Below are 17008 nucleotides of genomic sequence, written 5' to 3'. Positions count from 1 at the left end.
TCATCTTTTTTTTTCTCCTTTCCCCTTACTTTTTGACCCCATTCATTTTCTAGAATGCTATTTACCCGGGTAGGTGTTACTTGGGGAACACTTACCCAGGAAAGTGAACTTACTTGTGTTATTTCCAGGTAAATTATACAATGGTTTTTTTATCCATAAAAAGTCATTGTTAGAAATGGGAAAAATTGTCACAACACATTTTATCAACTTTTCCCCCAGGCGGGAAAGTTGCCTACCACCTAGGAGATGGGATCACTTACCCAAGTAAGTGATACCTAGGAAAAGTGATTTTTCCATGGGTCCTACATGAATCCAAGAAACAAACATGGAAAAAGTGGTCAACAGGAACCACAATCCCATTGACCGACTCCCCCCCCCCCCCCGCTTCAGAATCCGGGAAACAAATGAGGCCTTCATGATTATTCACTGTGAAAGGGAAATAGGGATATATTGCATACCTTAATCAAGATGAAAATGAGATGAGAGTGATTTCTTCATAGTTCTAGAGGTCCAGCATCCTACTTATTGTTCCAAGAAGGTATTTCAACCCAAGACTGAGGATAGAAGCCTATTTGAGCCTGAAGTTAGAGTGCTTCCAGCTTAGGTACATAAACTAAAACTCCTATTTATTTTTCCTCCTTTAATCTCTCATTTTCTTTTTTAGTTTGAGATGAGTTCTGTCTTTAATTCAAATATATGTTCATTTGTTGACATTTGGTCAAAAATATTTCAAAATATTATAAATTTTTTGTTTTTAAATGACAGGCAATATTTATCGAAATGGTCAAGATATATATGTTGAGTTGTCGACATTTGGTCGAACATATTTGAAAATATTATACATTTTTTGTTTTTATTTTTTAATGACATAGGCGATATTTACCAAAATGGTCGAGATACCAACATATTGTATTTTTTAATTCAAGTGAGAGTTTATGTTGGTGGGTCTCATCACTGACATATCTCAGCAACATTTCTGAAACATCGCAACATTTTAAACCATGGATATACATACAAACATCCAACTCCTCCAATTTTCTCCAAAGCCCATTCTCTTCATCACCTCTTCCAAAAACAACCCACTCCACATGATCATACACCTTCTCCACATCAATTTTACATGTTACCTCCACTTGATCACTTCTGATTCTTGCATCTACACACTCACTAGCAATAAGAACCCCATCTAATATCTGCCTCCCTTCAATGAAAGCCATGTGCATTGGCCTACCACCAAATGTAAAACCTCCTTAAACTTTCAAACAACGCCCATGAAGGGCATTATGGCTTTTTAGTTATGACCTTTGGCCTTTCAAGTTTCAAATGCACCAGCACCTTCTATAGTCTAATGAATGATATCTTTAGACCTTGTGCAAGTTTGTACTAGTTTTCTTTGATGACATTCTAGTGTCTAGTTGAAGAACATTTAGAACACTTGAAATTGACACTGGAAGTAACGGGCCAGCACCAATAATATGCTAAAGGCCTCTAAATGTCAATTTGCATGTAAAGAGGTCGACTAATTGGGCCATGTAATTTCTATGCAAAGCGTTGCAATTGGTCAAAAAAGATAACATGTATGCTTCAACAGCCAAGATCCAGTTCCATTAAGGCATTGTGTGGATTCCTTGGCCTCATAGGTTATATTTGCAAGCAAGGGTCAAAATTTTGATACGATATGCCCCGTATATCGTATCGTATCGTTGGGGTCCCAATACACCTGTTTACAGGTGTTTCAGGAAACCCCTTTTTAATAAAAAAATACACTTAAATATGGTCCCAAAAACCAGGTTTTGAAATATTATATATATATATAAACGTGCATGGTTAAGTACCAATACACCTCTGCCGATACACGGGCATATCGATACTTTGAACCATGTTTGCAAGTTTGTGTACAATTGACAAGATTCCTACCCCACTTGCAGCTCTATTATAGAAGAATGCACAGGGATGAAATTAGATTTTGAACAACTAAAAATGGCCATGTGTCAAGCACAAGTGTTGGATTTATTAGATTTCAATCAGCCACTCATTATTTTGTGTGATGCCAGTGGGGGAGGCATAGGGGCTATTTTGATACAACAAGGAAGGCCCATGGCATATTTCAGTCAAGCCTTAAAGGGAAAGAAATCTTTCTCCTGCTTATGAGAAAGAATTATTGGCTATAGTTATGGCAATTCAAAAGTGGAGGCCTTGTTTGTTAGGATGATAGTTTGTGATTAAAATAGATCAATGAAGCCTTTGATTCTTAATAGAGCAAAGAATAGTCATTCCAATGCAGCAACAATGGCTCAACAAACTCATGGGTTTCGACAACAAGTATAAAATAAAATATAAGAAAGGGAATGAAAATGGGGTGCAGATGCTCTCTCTTGGAGTTAAACTTATAAGTTGCTACCATCTTTTTTTTTTTTTGAATAATAGTACAAGAGGATCCCCCCAAAAACAACTCTTGGGGAAGGATCAAACAGACCATACACCATTACAGATTCCAGAAGTTACTAGAGGACAATCTAGCCCCAAGATGAGAGACCTGAACCCCCTTTACAGCCAAGACCCAAGAAAGAAATTTTCCAAAAGAAAAGGCAATCAGTTCTTCTGGAACTTTGGAAATGTTGTGGAAAAGTCTTTTGTTTCTTTCTGCCCAAAAAGTACTAATTACAGAAGCCAGAATAGACACTCACAGGCTTCTAGCAAGCTTTGGCAGACCCTGTAACTCCCAACAACTCCTTCACAGAGCCAGGCATAACCCAGGCAAGACCCAGAACTGAAAAATAGTGGTTTCCATGTCTTGGTCGAGATAGAGCAGTAGAGAAACAGATATTCATCAAAACAAAGAAAAAAACAGTAGAGAAACAGATGGTTACTATCCTCCAATCCTTGGCCGCATAGCACACATAACAGGTCTTGGAGCTGTAAACCTCTTTTTGATAAATGAACCTTAGTTAAACACCTGCCTAGTATTGCAGCTCAAACCAAAGTATTAATTTTTGAAGGAGAAATTGTGTTCCAAATTTTAGCTGCAGGCATGTCTTCCAAGTTGCTATCAGACAAGTAAACTGCAAAGGATTTTACTGAAATTAGCTGACCACCTAGACAGCATAGGATAATATCTAGTTGTCATGGTGAGATAGATGAGGCTACCACAAGCTGCCAATACATAGCAGCATCATGAAAAGTCTATACTACCCTTCTACAGCCGACTCTAACACTCCCCCTCAAGCTGGTGAGTATATGTCATATAGTCCCAGCTTCTTACATATGTAGTCCACTCTTCCCCGATTCCACCCTTTGGTAAACAGATCTGCCCATTGATTTCTTGTGTTCGCATATGTTGTACTTATCACTCCACCAAGCACCTTCTCATGTACAAAGTGGCAATCCACTTCTATATGCTTCGTCCTTTCATGAAACACTGGATTAGAGGAGATATGAACTGCAACTTGATTATCACAGTATAGCTTCATAGGAGTGTCAATCGAGTATCCCATCTCCTCTAGGAGATGCTTCAACCACACTAGTTCGCATGTTGTGTGTGTGTCATAGCCCTATATTCAGCCTTTGCACTGCTTCTTGCTACCAATGTCTGCTTCTTACTTTTCCATGTCACTAAGTTCTCACCAAGAAAAGTGCAATACCCTGTAGTGGACCTTCTGTCAAATATGGAACCGACCCAATCAGCACCCATGTATCCCTTTATCTCAAGACTTCCTCCACTCTTATATAACAAACCACGACCTAGAGCTCCCTTCAAATACCACACGATCCTTAGGACTGCCTCCCAATGTGGAATTCGAGGATTCTGCATAAATTGACTCACTACACTGACCACAAATGATAAATCAGGTCGAGTGATGGTTAGGTAATTAAGCTTACCCACCAACCTTCTATACCTTCCCGGATCCTCAAACTCCTCACCTGCATCACTACCCAATTTAACATTCGGTAGTTCGCATGTTGTGTGTGCCATAGCCCTATATTCAGCCTTTGCACTGCTTCTTGCTACCAATGTCTGCTTCTTACTTTTCCATGTCACTAAGTTCTCACCAAGAAAAGTGCAATACCCTGTAGTGGACCTTCTGTCAAATATGGAATCGACCCAATCAGCACCCATGTATCCCTTTATCTCAAGACTTCCTCCACTCTTATATAACAAACCACGACCTAGAGCTCCCTTCAAATACCACACAATCCTTAGGACTGCCTCCCAGTGTGGAATTCGAGGATTCTACATAAATTGACTCACTACACTGACCACAAATGAGAGATCAGGTCGAGTGATGGTTAGGTAATTAAGCTTACCCACCGACCTTCTATACCTTCTCGGATCCTCAAACTCCTCACCTGCATCACTACCCAATTTAACATTCGGTTCCGTGGGTGTTTTAACTGGTTTAGCACCCAACAGTCCTATTTCTTTTAGCAGATCAAGAACACATTTCCTCTGGCACAGATTAATACCATTCTTGGACCTCGCTACCTCTATCCCTAGGAAGTATCTTAATTTGCCAAGATCCTTTGTCTAGAAGTGATCATGCACGTAAGTCTTCAATCTGTCAATCCTTGGTCTATCACTGCCTGTGATAACAATGTCATCTACATATACCACCAAGAGAATCTTCCCAACATTTGATTCATAGTTGAATACGGAATGGTCAACCTGACACTGTTTCATTCCAAACTTCTTCACCACTTCACTAAATCTCCCAAACCATGCACGGGGAGATCGTTTAAGTCCATAAATAGCCTTCTTAAGTCTACATACCTTCTCATCCTCCCCCTAAGCAACAAACCCTAGTGGTTGCTCCATGTACACCTCCTCGAGGAGATCACCATGTAAAAAGGCATTCTTGATGTCAAGCTGAAACAAGGACCAATCAAACATAGCCACAAGAGAAATCAGAATACAAACTGACCCAATTTTGGCAACCGGAGAGAAGGTGTCTGTGTGATCAATACCATATAACTGTGAATAACCTTTGGCAACTAACTGAGCTTTCAACTGTTCAACGCTCCCATCAAGTAAGTAGTTAACTGTGTATACCCACTTACAACCTACAACATGCTTATCAAGCGGAAGAGTGGTGAGGTACCGCGTATGAGTACAAGTCAGGGCCGAGAGTTCTTCTTCCATTACTTGGTGCCACCTTGGAGAAGTGAGGGTTTCCTAGACATCCTTGGGAACAGAGACAGAAGATAACATAGAAACAAACTGGCGATGGGAAGCCGAAAGGTGAGATACAGAAACATAATTGAAAATGGGGTGGAGAGTGCAACTACATTTACCTTTCCACAAAGCAATGGAGAGATCAAGATCAGAAACCGGGGTGGGACTGGGTGGTAACAACTGTCGGATCTGTCGACCGTGACAAAGCTGGAGGAGGAGCCAGTGCCTAACGATGTGTATACACTTGTCGGATAGGTGGTCATCCCGCAGGTAGCTGCACTGGAGGCAAAGACTGGGTTGCAACTGGAACAAGGGGAACAGGGTCATCAACAGAAACTAGAAAGGGAGGTGATGGCAACGAAGGAGAAGAAGTATCTGACCCGAAGAAGAAAGGAATAGACTCAAAGAATGTAACATTAGAACACACAAAAGAACACCGAGAACGAGGATTATAACACTTATACCCTTTTTGAGTCCTAGAATAGCCAAGAAAAACACACTTAGTGGATCTAACATCTAACTTATCCATTCCAGGCCCAAGATTATGAACGAAATACACACATCCAAAAACTCTGAGAGTAAGTGGAAAACAAAACAGAGAAAGGGGACTAACCTTCAAGGATAGACATGGGCATGCAATTAATAAGAAAGCAGGATGTAAGCACAGCATCACTCCAAAAGGGTTTGGGGACATTCATCTGATGTAATAGGGACATAGTAGTTTCCAAAAGGTGACGGTTCTTTCTTTCAGCCACCCCATTTTGTTGAGGGGTGTAGGTACACAAGGATTGATGGATAATGCCATGTTGTTCCAAATATTCTTGAAAGGGTGTGGAAAAATACTTGCGGCCATTATCAGAAGGAAGAATTTTAATATGTACACCAAATTGATTGCGAATTTCAGCATAAAATTTTTAGAAAATAGAAAACATTCACTATTTTCTTTCATAAGGTAAAGCCATGTCATCCTTGAATAATCATCAACAAAAATTACAAAGTACTTGTAACCATTATAAGACACTACTCTGTTTGGACCCCAGATGTCTGAATGGACTAAAGAAAAATGACTCGATGTACAACTATCAACTCTAGGACTACAGGAAACACGATGATGTTTCCCAAACTAACACGACTCACAATTCAAATTAGAAAGACGACTCAATGACGGAACAAGTAACTGGAGAGCTCTAAGAGACAGATGACCAAGTCTGTAGTGCCACTGATGAGGGGAAAGAGATGACTGAAGGGTTATTGCCGAACCACCTCCATCAAGATAATGCAGTCCACTAGTTTCATGCTCTCCACCAATCTTCATCCCCGTCTTGAGATCCTGAAACACACAAGAGGAAGGGTAAAAAGTTATTGAACAATTAAGAGACTTAGTCAATTTACTAATAGACATCAGGTTAAAGGGAAACTTGGGAACATATAAAACTGAAGATAGGGATAATGAGTCTGCGTCAACATTACCAACACCACATATAGCTAAGCCATTAGCAAGAATAACAGATTGGGATGTGGAGGACGGAGAAATGGATGAAGATACACCTGGAGTCCCAGTCATTTGATCGAAAGCTCCAGAATCTATAATTCAATGGGAAGGTGTGAATGCCAAACAAGCCGTACCTTAGTGTGCAAGGGTAGTCGTGTTCTGTTGAGATGTACCCTGAATGAACCACTCATACTCATCCCATGAAACACTCACCATCTCCTTTCTGGAAGCATTCGTAGATGTAGTGGGGATCTGATCAATAACTTGAGATTCTTGTCTTGAATACCACCATTTACAGCTACATGATTTGCCCAGGTTGAAGGTAGGCCATGTAGATCATAGCAGAAGTTGATAGTATGTCCCTCCATACCACAATGAGTATACCTTCTCTAAGTATTACCACGGGCTCCCCCTGAGTCTCAACCTCCAACACGATCACCACCACGACTATACATGGGTCGATCACCACTACCACGGCCAGGTTGACCTCTTCTACCACCACGACCTCCCCCTCTCATAACTGCAAATGTATACCTATCCGATAAAGTGGAAGTCTCTGTGGGTCCAACTAAAATCCTCTGAAGACGAGCAAACATTTCCTTAGGAGAGGGAAGAGCAGATCCACCTAGTATCTGTGCCCTTACTGGCTCATATTCAAACTTCAACCCTACTAAAAATTTGGTCACATCCAACTGCTCTCTTTGTTGTTGCTAAATTTTGGCATCAGGTGTAAGAGGGTGATAAACATTCAACTCATTTCGTAGATTTCTCATACTTGCATAATAGTCCTCAAGACTCTGATTCCCTTATTGCAAATTGAAGTATTCTTGGTACAAGTGATAAACCCTAGTAGTATTATGTTGTCCAGAATATAGTTTCCTTGCATGATCTCAGACCTCCTTGGTTGTATCAAAAAACATGAAGTTCACACTGATTTTGGACTCCATGTTGTTCCATAGCCATGTCATAATTTCAGCATCCTCTTGCTCCCATTCTTTATATCCCGGAGAATCAATCGGGGTTTTATCTTCCCTCACATGCTTCAATTTTATAGAGGTCATTTGCACATTCAGATAATCAGAAGGCACCATCACACTTGACTTGCATTCACTGCTGTCTCCCATGTCTGCACAAGAAAAAGGGAGAAACTGTACCACTAGGTTCTCACTCTACTGCCCTAATGAAACACCACACTACACACAAATAACTAAACACTACTAGGGTTCCTAGCATCAAAGGTTTCAGCAACAACATTCACAACTTTTCACCACTATTAGCAACAATATCACTGTTGCCGTCTACTGTCAGCACTAGAAACCCTCACAATACATCTCACGAATAGGATAATCAGTTCTGCAACACAAAAAAAAACTTGCTACATAACACAACTTGATTCGAAGATCATGTACCTGTCGAGTAAAGGATACCAAGTCTGCACTGTCACCGTCACAAAACCAGCCCTCTTCGAACTGCCGAGTAGAGGGTTTTCTACCAACCACACAAAACCACAACAACTGCACTCATTGGAGGCATGGAAACCCCCAGAAGGAGAAAACGACCAGTCTTTTCTTTCTTTCTAGGAAACTCATAAGAGATGACTAATCTGAACTGATTATCGTGGCTCTGATACCATGATAAAACTCAGATCAGATGTTCATATAAGTCCAGATCAGAAGAAAGAGAAGAAGAAGAGGGAGAAGGAGAATGAGAGAAAGAAAAGTCTCTGCCGAACTAGAGAGAAAAGTCCAATCTACTCTAGTCGGCCATTCTTTTATTTATACTCTTCTAAAGTATACAAGAATTACTATTGTGCCCTCACTTAAGTGAGAGCCACATCATCTGGACAACTAATATATAACTTAACATAAAAAGTCGACACTACCCTTCAACAGCCAACTCTAACAGTGGTTTTTGTTTTGTTTTCCTGTATTTCTTCTATGCTTGGTAATTTGGGTGATACATTTCGCCTGCCTCTTTGTATCACTTCTCTCTTTAATGAATTTTCTTCTTTATTTATCTTCAAAAAAAAATTATAGCAGTATTTGGAGCAGAAATATAGTAATCAGTATATAAGCAACTTCAAATCTTCAACTCCAAGGGCAAACCAATATAAATAGCAGTCTATTAGTTCAGTCTCAGGCTTCAAAACACCAGAAACAGATATTACAGATTAGGACAAACCTTAATCTGTGATTTAAGATCAAGAAACACCAGCTGAAACAAAGAAAATTTCTAACTCAGTCCAAAAATATAGGCTGTTCAACAATACTAAATGATCCCTTTGAATCACAGAAAAAAGATCTGAAAGTGATCTCTATGCAAATATCTATATACTGACCTGCTCTGATACCATGTCAGAAGCAATCAGGAAAGATTCAAATGATTGGAGAAAACAGAATTGTTGGGTGTCTCTAAAGTCAAACCACGCCCATAAAAAAGATATTAATATTATGTAAATAAAATAACGAGAAAGGACACTTATGCCCCTCTCTTACAAAGACAAATAACAAGTTGTACAAATAACGATACGATGTATAAAAAGTATAGTACAACAGTACTCCCAGCCCAAAAATAATGAAGTGCATCTCAAACGCAGGATCAGAACTTAGAGTCTCTACATGCAGTGAATATCATTGGCTGAATGGTGGTACAATACCACCTACCAGTCATCTTCCAATATAATCCCATATGAAGCTTTTTTTTTTTATGAATGAATAATCCCATATGAAGCATTTTATGGAGTAATTCCTCTATGGTTACTAGCAAATGTGCCGAGAACCACAAAAGTTCAGGCCATGGAAAAATGAAATGAGGGACAAAAAACAAATATTACAAGAGCTCAAGGAAAATTTAAGGGCCACTCAAGAAGGAAAGAAGAGAATAGTTTACCAGGGTTGTACTGAACAAGAATTTCAAGTAGGGGACCTAGTTTACTTAACGTTACAACCTTATAGACAAAATTCTATAGCAGTTCGGAAATCCATAAAACTCTCAGCACAATATTATAGTGCCTACAAGATCCTCCAGTAAGTTGGGAAGGTTGCCTTTAGACTGGATCTTCAGCAAAATTGCAAGCTCCACTCAGTTTTTCATACTTCTTTTTTGGAAAAGCTAAGGCTCAGTTTGGAAGGAGTACAAATGCAAATATGTAGAGTGCAAAACCTTGCATTTTGTATTATCTTGTATGTATTTGTACTTTACATATTTGTATTTGTACTCTTTCCAAGCTGAGCCTAAAGTATTTTATTAAATATCAAGAATGTACACCCCCAACTCTGCACAGCAACTGTGCCACATGGCCCACATCTACCACCATCTATACCAGAAAAAAAGTACTCTTTAGTAATTATATAAGTGTATGAGAATTCAAAAAAGAACTGTACGGTATATTTGCAAAACTTCAGTGCATTGCAATCCAGGAATGAATTCTCTCTCACAGGTCCTTAACAACTGCCTCCTTTGTCTTCCCACTAACCCCAACGAATCTAAAATTTCTTTCTTTCCACACAGACTCAAAAAAAATTGCCATAGGTAGCATTTCTCAAACCACTTTTCCTTTCCTACTCAGACCAGTTACATGTGTCGAGCAGCTTGGTCCACAACTTTCTAACAAAAGTGCAATGAAAAAACAAGTGATCCACCAGTTCCACAGCCAAATTACAAAATTGCAATTGACATTACCAACCACCCATCCCCTCTTTACTAAGTTGTCCTTTGTTAAGCACCTATTTAGGGAGGCAGTCCATACAACAAAAGCAACCTTTGTAGGTGCAACTGTACACCATATCCTTGCCCAAGGTAAAATTACTCTCCCTTTCCACCAGCTTGTTGTAAAGGGATCTAACTGAGAATATACGATCTTCAATCCACCTCCATTCTCATCTATCAGAAACCCCCATCTACTTGGGCTAATCCTGTAAATATTCTGAAATAGGTCAGTCATTTCCCCATCTCCCAATCATTTAAATTCTCCATTCTCATCTATCAGAAACCCCCATCTACTTGGGCTAATCCTGTAAATATTCTGAAATAGGTCAGTCATTTCCCCATCTCCCAATCATTTAAATTCCTCCTAAAAATAAGGCTTCAGCTTAAACATGTAGAACAAATAAAAATTACACAAGTTTAGCATATCAATCACGTTTAGCCTCGGTGAAGCAAAAAACAAGTGAGAATCCAGAAAACGAAAAAAAAAAACATCAATCACGTTTTTCATGCAAGTGTAAACCAAAATCCAAAAAGTATGGTGCAATGGTCCAAATAGGGATGCTGTTCACATGTATACACGAGTCTGGTACTAAAATAAGAGCAAAATATAGCCTAAAATCGAACTTTTCATAGACATAACAAGAACAACTTACAAACAGAGATCAAAATTCATGTTTTCAAACAAGAAAGGGCAGGAAATGAGGATAGAACCATACGTAAAAAGGAAGGGAAAACGAAGCTAAGGAGCGAGTTTTTCCCTCCTATGTGTGTCTCCACGGATTACATAGATTGCAGGCGTCTTGAACGTGATGGAGACCTGCTGTAAGCCTTCTTCTTGCCGAATGACCAGCTAGGGCAGATGATGGGGCTTAGGTCTTCTCCAAAACGTGAAAGACAGAGAATAGAGAGAGATGAATAATAGAGAAAAAGCTCGAAAATCGGAACCGGAGAGAAATAGAGGGAAAGAGGAAAAGAATGGGGTTTCAAGGTGTGAAGCAAGCTGCAATGGCGTCTCCTCCCCTGGTTCGGACGAAGAAGTGGAAGGAGACTGTTTACGCACAACGGCTCTTCTTTATCACTGTGCAGTGTTCACCGGTGGTAAGGCACGTGACATTCACGTGCCCCCCATATAATTTCAAGGCCTGCAACTTCCTAGGTAGTAAACCGCAGAGATTGCGATTGCGATGGGGATCGCGAATTATGAATACACGAGAATTAATCCTACAACGATAGTTGCCATAACACAAAAGGAACCACCGGAACAACTACAATGAGCGTTATATTGGTCAATGAACTCGAAAGTTAAATACAATGGCAGACCTTTGTGATGATTAAAAATCACTCCCAAAATGACAAACATGACCACTTACACCTACAATGCCCGCATCACTTGCGAAGCAGCAACTACTTGCTTCGTCATAGCCAACAATGTCACGAAGCAGCACATGAGAATCTTTAAGGGAAAGGGAAACTATCCCACAGGATCATCACAAGACACATCGCAAAACCCTAGTAAAGCTTATTCCTTCAAGACCAAAGAATTGTGATCTACTTTTCTAACAAGAAAAGTCTTTATTTGTATGCTTTTGTTATAGCTTTGGTGGCCTTTCTATAAAAAGGAGAGACTCGAAGGCCCACGCATGTCCCTTCCTCACAAAGCTCTCTCTACCCCTGGTCATCCTTTGTTTTTTAAGGAGACCATTCCTTGTTGCTTTACCATCTTATTTACATTAGAATATCCGGTTTTCTCATTGATCACAAAGATGGCCCCTAGAAGAATCAACCTTTCCCAAGTCCACGAAGAAGAGCAAATCAACAACGAGGGATTTATTCAATATGTAGACATTGAAATATCAATTCCCCCAGAGTCAAGCAATCACGCAAACATAGATATCTTGTCCCACAAAGTCTACGACTTTTAGAAATGCTTTGGTCGCATGGAATAGATTCAGGTCGAGATGAGAAACTCATTGTAGCTGCTCCTAGAGTGCACAACCACACCAAAGAAACCTCCTTTCACCCCAGCCCGTCTATCTACTCAACCTTCTATCCATCCTAGGACCACCACGTCGAAATCTCATAACCCTTAGCAACAAGACACTCACAATTCAGCCTCGTTGGCAGGAATTGCCGCTAGAACACCACACCCCTCTAGCCCTTTCACTCCTACCCCATTGATCGAGTATCGCTCCCTCTGAAGCACCTATTAGCCACACAGAACTCCGAGAATATGTCCAATCTCACAAAGGCCACCAAAGCAAGACTCAGGCCTTCACCCTCCTCGAAAAGCCTTACTCAAATTGAATTCTTCATATGCCCTACCTAGTTAGGTACACATAACCCCAATCATGGCCCCTGTATGACAAACAGAGGGATAGTCCTCAAGAACACATCAGCAAGTTCGACAATGGTTTGGGGTCTTTCGCCTTAAACAGGAATCTCAAGGTACGAGAATTTTCAAAATCACTCACCAAACCAACCTATTCATGTTTCATCAACCTAACCCCCAAAAAGCCTAGATTCATGAGGAGAACTCGCCACTAAATTTCTATCCAAGTGGTTTACTATAGAGCGGCAACTCACCATGGTTGATCTATGCAATGTTGAGTAGTGACTCAAAGAAGACCATATAGCCTACATGATGAGATTCCAGAATATCACGCGCACTATGTTTGACAAGTGTACCACAGAGAAGAGCTTCGTCAAGTAGTACGTTCAGGGGATGCAAGTATGCAACCAACCTATCGAAAATGAGTTGAAAATATTGAAATGGAAAACCAACTCTTGCATTGTGCAAAAAAGAACTACGATAATCGTTATTGTGCCAGGATTCCAATAGTACATGACCAACTTGCCCTACCAACAATCGTAGCAAGAAGCCTACACAGTCAATCACAAGTAGCACACCAACTGAGGACTTGGCCAACCGAAACCCATATTCCAGACCTAGTAGCCAAGGAAGACATAATGACAGTCTACCGCCTTTTGGCTGCAACAAAAACGAAGTCTTGATGATAATGAATAAGCTCGTAGAGGCCCAAGTTATTAGCCTACCTCCCCCACCTCCTCTCGTCATTCTAGAGAAGGGCAAGCATGGTCTCAGATGGTACAATTTTCATCAACCTACTAACCACAATTTGATGGACTGCTTTACCTTGTGAAGGATATTTGCTCAAAAAGTCAAGTTACATGACTTCATCAAGCACAAACCAGCCCATGTTGATACCAAACCCCTACCTAAACCACCAATAGGATTAGTATGAATGTGGTCTAATCAGTTAACTATGACAATGCAACACAGGATACACTTTTGGAGAGGTTTGAGCAGAGCGAGGAGTTATGCCAGTACTTCTCCAAGTAGGGAGCCAACAAATCAATAAGAAGAGCAACCATCAGAGTTTTGGTTGAGACATTCAAGCATCCTCTTGAACCACATCGCCCAAATTGCTTCAATGTAGAGTTTTGTGAAGATGACATGCTAGCCATGGACCCTCATCACAATAGACCCTTATATGTGATGGTGAAAATCTGCGAGCACAAGATGAAGAGAGCATTGATAGATCAAGGGAGTTATATTAATCTTATATCTGCACACACACTCTATCTAATGAAGATCACAAAGGATGATTTTGTGGCTTAGCCGATAAAGACAACAAACTTCAATGGTAATATATCAACAGCATGTGGCTCCATCATGCTTCTTGTGGTCACAGGACCATTCTTCGCAGAATAGAAATTTCAAGTGATATTTGGCCACACAACATACCATGTCCTCCTCGGTTGACTATTGATCCACTCCCTAGACTTGGGATCGTCCACCTACCACCAATGCATCAAAGCAAGACATAAAGGAAGAGTGGTTTGAATACTTGCCACTAGAGTGTCGTTTAAGAGGTCAAAAGCATATCTACAGGATGTGATATACTACATAGTGTTTGCAAAAGATAGTGAAGCATGAATTGAAGGGGTTGAATTACCCAAAGAGGAGGAAGTCACCATGACTACACAAAGGAAGAGTGATTTGAATACCTACCACCAGAGTGTCGTTCAAGAGGTCAAAAGCATATCTATAGGATGCGATATACTACACAGTGTTGGCAGAAGATGGTGAAGCGCAAATTACACGAATTGAAGGGGTTGAAGTACCCAAAGAGGAGGAAGTCACCATGACTACCACAGAAAAGAAGAAGCATCAATGATGCGTCAAAGTCATGGACACAGATGGTAACTTATAATATACCATCGTGGAAGAAAACGAGGATGTTGGTGCCCCTACTGCCAAAAAAAACATAACTAAGGTATAAAAATTACATTTCATCTATATTGTATGAAACAAACTAATAATTCGTATTAGTTTGTTTCATACAATATAGATCCAACCTACCAAAGTCGAGGTACATAACTCACAAAACAATAAATCAAACTATTGTGGTATAAGCATTGCAACAGATCCAACATATTGTGGTATAGGCATTGCAACAGATCCAACCTACCAAAGTCGAGGTACATAACTCACAAAACAATAAATCAAACTAAACATATACACAACAAACTAACAATACAAACATCCACATGAGAAAAAAGTGACATTGTCGAATACTATGACGAACAAAGGTGTAAAACGGGTTGTGCCGCCCCCCAGGGATAACTTGGGAGGTCAGCCCGACACGGCCCAGGCCCGTACGGGCACATGCCATGAACCAGGCTGGCCCGTGGGTTGAGCCTTGGGCCAGGTTGGGCCAAAGCTATTTATTTAAAAAAAATGACAACAAACTTAAAATTTTAATTTTATATGAATTTTGATGTATAAAATTGCTTATATATACAATAATTAAATAAATTAGTATAGTAAAATTTTAAAAATATTCATTTTATTAATATATTATTATATAATTATAATTTATATAATAATATATAAATATTATATATATGGGTCATATCACGGGCCGGGCTATGGGTTGGGCCATGCCGACACGACCAGCTCGGTCTTGTCGTGCCAGCCTAACCTGTGGACCTAAAACCCTAGTCCCAGCACAGCCCCCACGATCATGTCGGGCCTGGCACGGCCTATGGACCGTCGTGCTGGGCCGTAGGCAGCTCGACCCAATTTACACATCTAATGATAAAGTTCACCTCCCTCCCTAGCATTTACAGGGATTCCAACGGTGTAGTTGAGGAATCATTGGAGGAAATCGATAAGATGCCTCTACTTGCACTCCTAAAAGAATTCTAAGATGTCTTCTCCTGGTTGTACGACTAGATGTTGGGACTACACCCAACCTTAGTGAAGCACTCCCTATACATAGATCCCAAGTACAAACCTGTCAAGCAACCCCAATAGGTTTTCAAACTAGAAGTAGCTCTAAAAATCAAAAAAGAAAAAAAAAAAGGCTCCTCAAAGTCAGGTTTATAAAGCCTATCATACACAATAAATGGTTGGCAAACGTTGTACTAGTCAAAAAGAAGAATGACCAATTAAGGTGTTGTGTGGATGTCCACGACCTCAATAAACCTTGTCTAAAGGATAAGTTTCCTCTACCTAACATGCATATCCACATAGATGCACAACTGGCTCCTTTATCAATGCTTATAGTTGGTATAATAAGATTTACATGAATCCTATAGATGCATCACACACAACCTTCCGAACCCTAATAGGCAACTTCTATTACAATATGATACTTTCCACTTACCAAAGAGCCATGACATGTATTTTCTACAACATGATAACACAAAGAAATAGAATGTTACGTGGATGACATGGTTGTCAAGGCAAGAAAAATGAGAGCCACACAAAAATCCTCAAGAAAGTGTTCACAAGATGTAGAGAATTCAATTTAAGGCCGAACCCACTAAAGTGTGCATTTGGAGTCCAATTAGGCAGATTCCTATGATACAGAGCTAATCAATCCGAAATTTACTTTGGTAAATTCAAAATCAAAGTTTCCCTAGAACTTCCATCACTAAAGGTGTAAATCAGGCTGGGTTGCCCCGGCCTAGCACGGCCTGACCCGACTTTGGACTGACCCAGAATGGCCCAGCACGATGGTTTGCGAGCCATACCAGGCCTGACACGATCGTGCAAGCTGTATTGGGCCTGAGGTTTTAGGTCCATGGGTCAAGCTGTTGCGGCCCGCGTGTTGGTGTGACCCATATATATATATATATATATTATATTTTTATGTATATTTATATAATATTATATAAATTATAACTATATAATAATATATAGTATATAATATATATTTTTTAATTTTATTGTACTAATTTATTTAATTATTGCATATATAAGCAATTTTATACATCAAAATTCATATAAAATTAAAATTTTAAGTTTTTGTCAATTTTTTTAAATAAATAGATTTGGCCCGATGCACGACCTAACATAGCCCAAGGATCAACCCATGGGCTAGCTCGGCCCGTGGCACGACAAGAGTTCGCATAGGCCTAGGCCATGGGTTGTGCCAGGCCAACCCCTAGTTATCCCTAGGGGGTGGCATGGCCCGTGGGATGGCATGGCACGGCCCGCACTTTGCGCAGGCCACCCACGGGTCGTATTGTGCCCGTTTTACACCACTTACCATCACCCAAGAATTAATTGTAGCTTAAGACCCTTCTAGGGAAAGCGTCATGCCTTA

The 17008-nt window shown here is 40.1% G+C and overlaps 1 protein-coding gene across 4 annotated transcripts in view; it reads right to left on the bottom strand.

Moving 5' to 3' along the window:
* Positions 1 to 12065, bottom strand: part of LOC148855353 (uncharacterized) — a 29109-nt gene extending 17044 nt beyond the window's left edge. Inside the window, exon 1 of one of the 4 annotated variants that reach the window (XM_088983979.1) lies at positions 11087 to 12065. The gene's annotated coding sequence lies outside the window, so the exon portion shown is untranslated. The remainder of the gene's footprint in view (positions 1 to 11086) is intronic. The other 3 variants (XM_088983980.1, XM_088983981.1, XM_088983982.1) reach the window with 3 other exon arrangements.
* Positions 12066 to 17008: the final 4943 nt, after the last annotated feature.

Source organism: Nelumbo lutea, chromosome 4 (assembly GCF_056320005.1).
Source record: "Nelumbo lutea isolate HS-2025 chromosome 4, American lotus-T2T, whole genome shotgun sequence".
In the NCBI taxonomy this organism is placed as follows: Eukaryota; Viridiplantae; Streptophyta; class Magnoliopsida; order Proteales; family Nelumbonaceae; genus Nelumbo; species Nelumbo lutea.
This window is presented reverse-complemented; position numbering and strand designations above follow the sequence as displayed.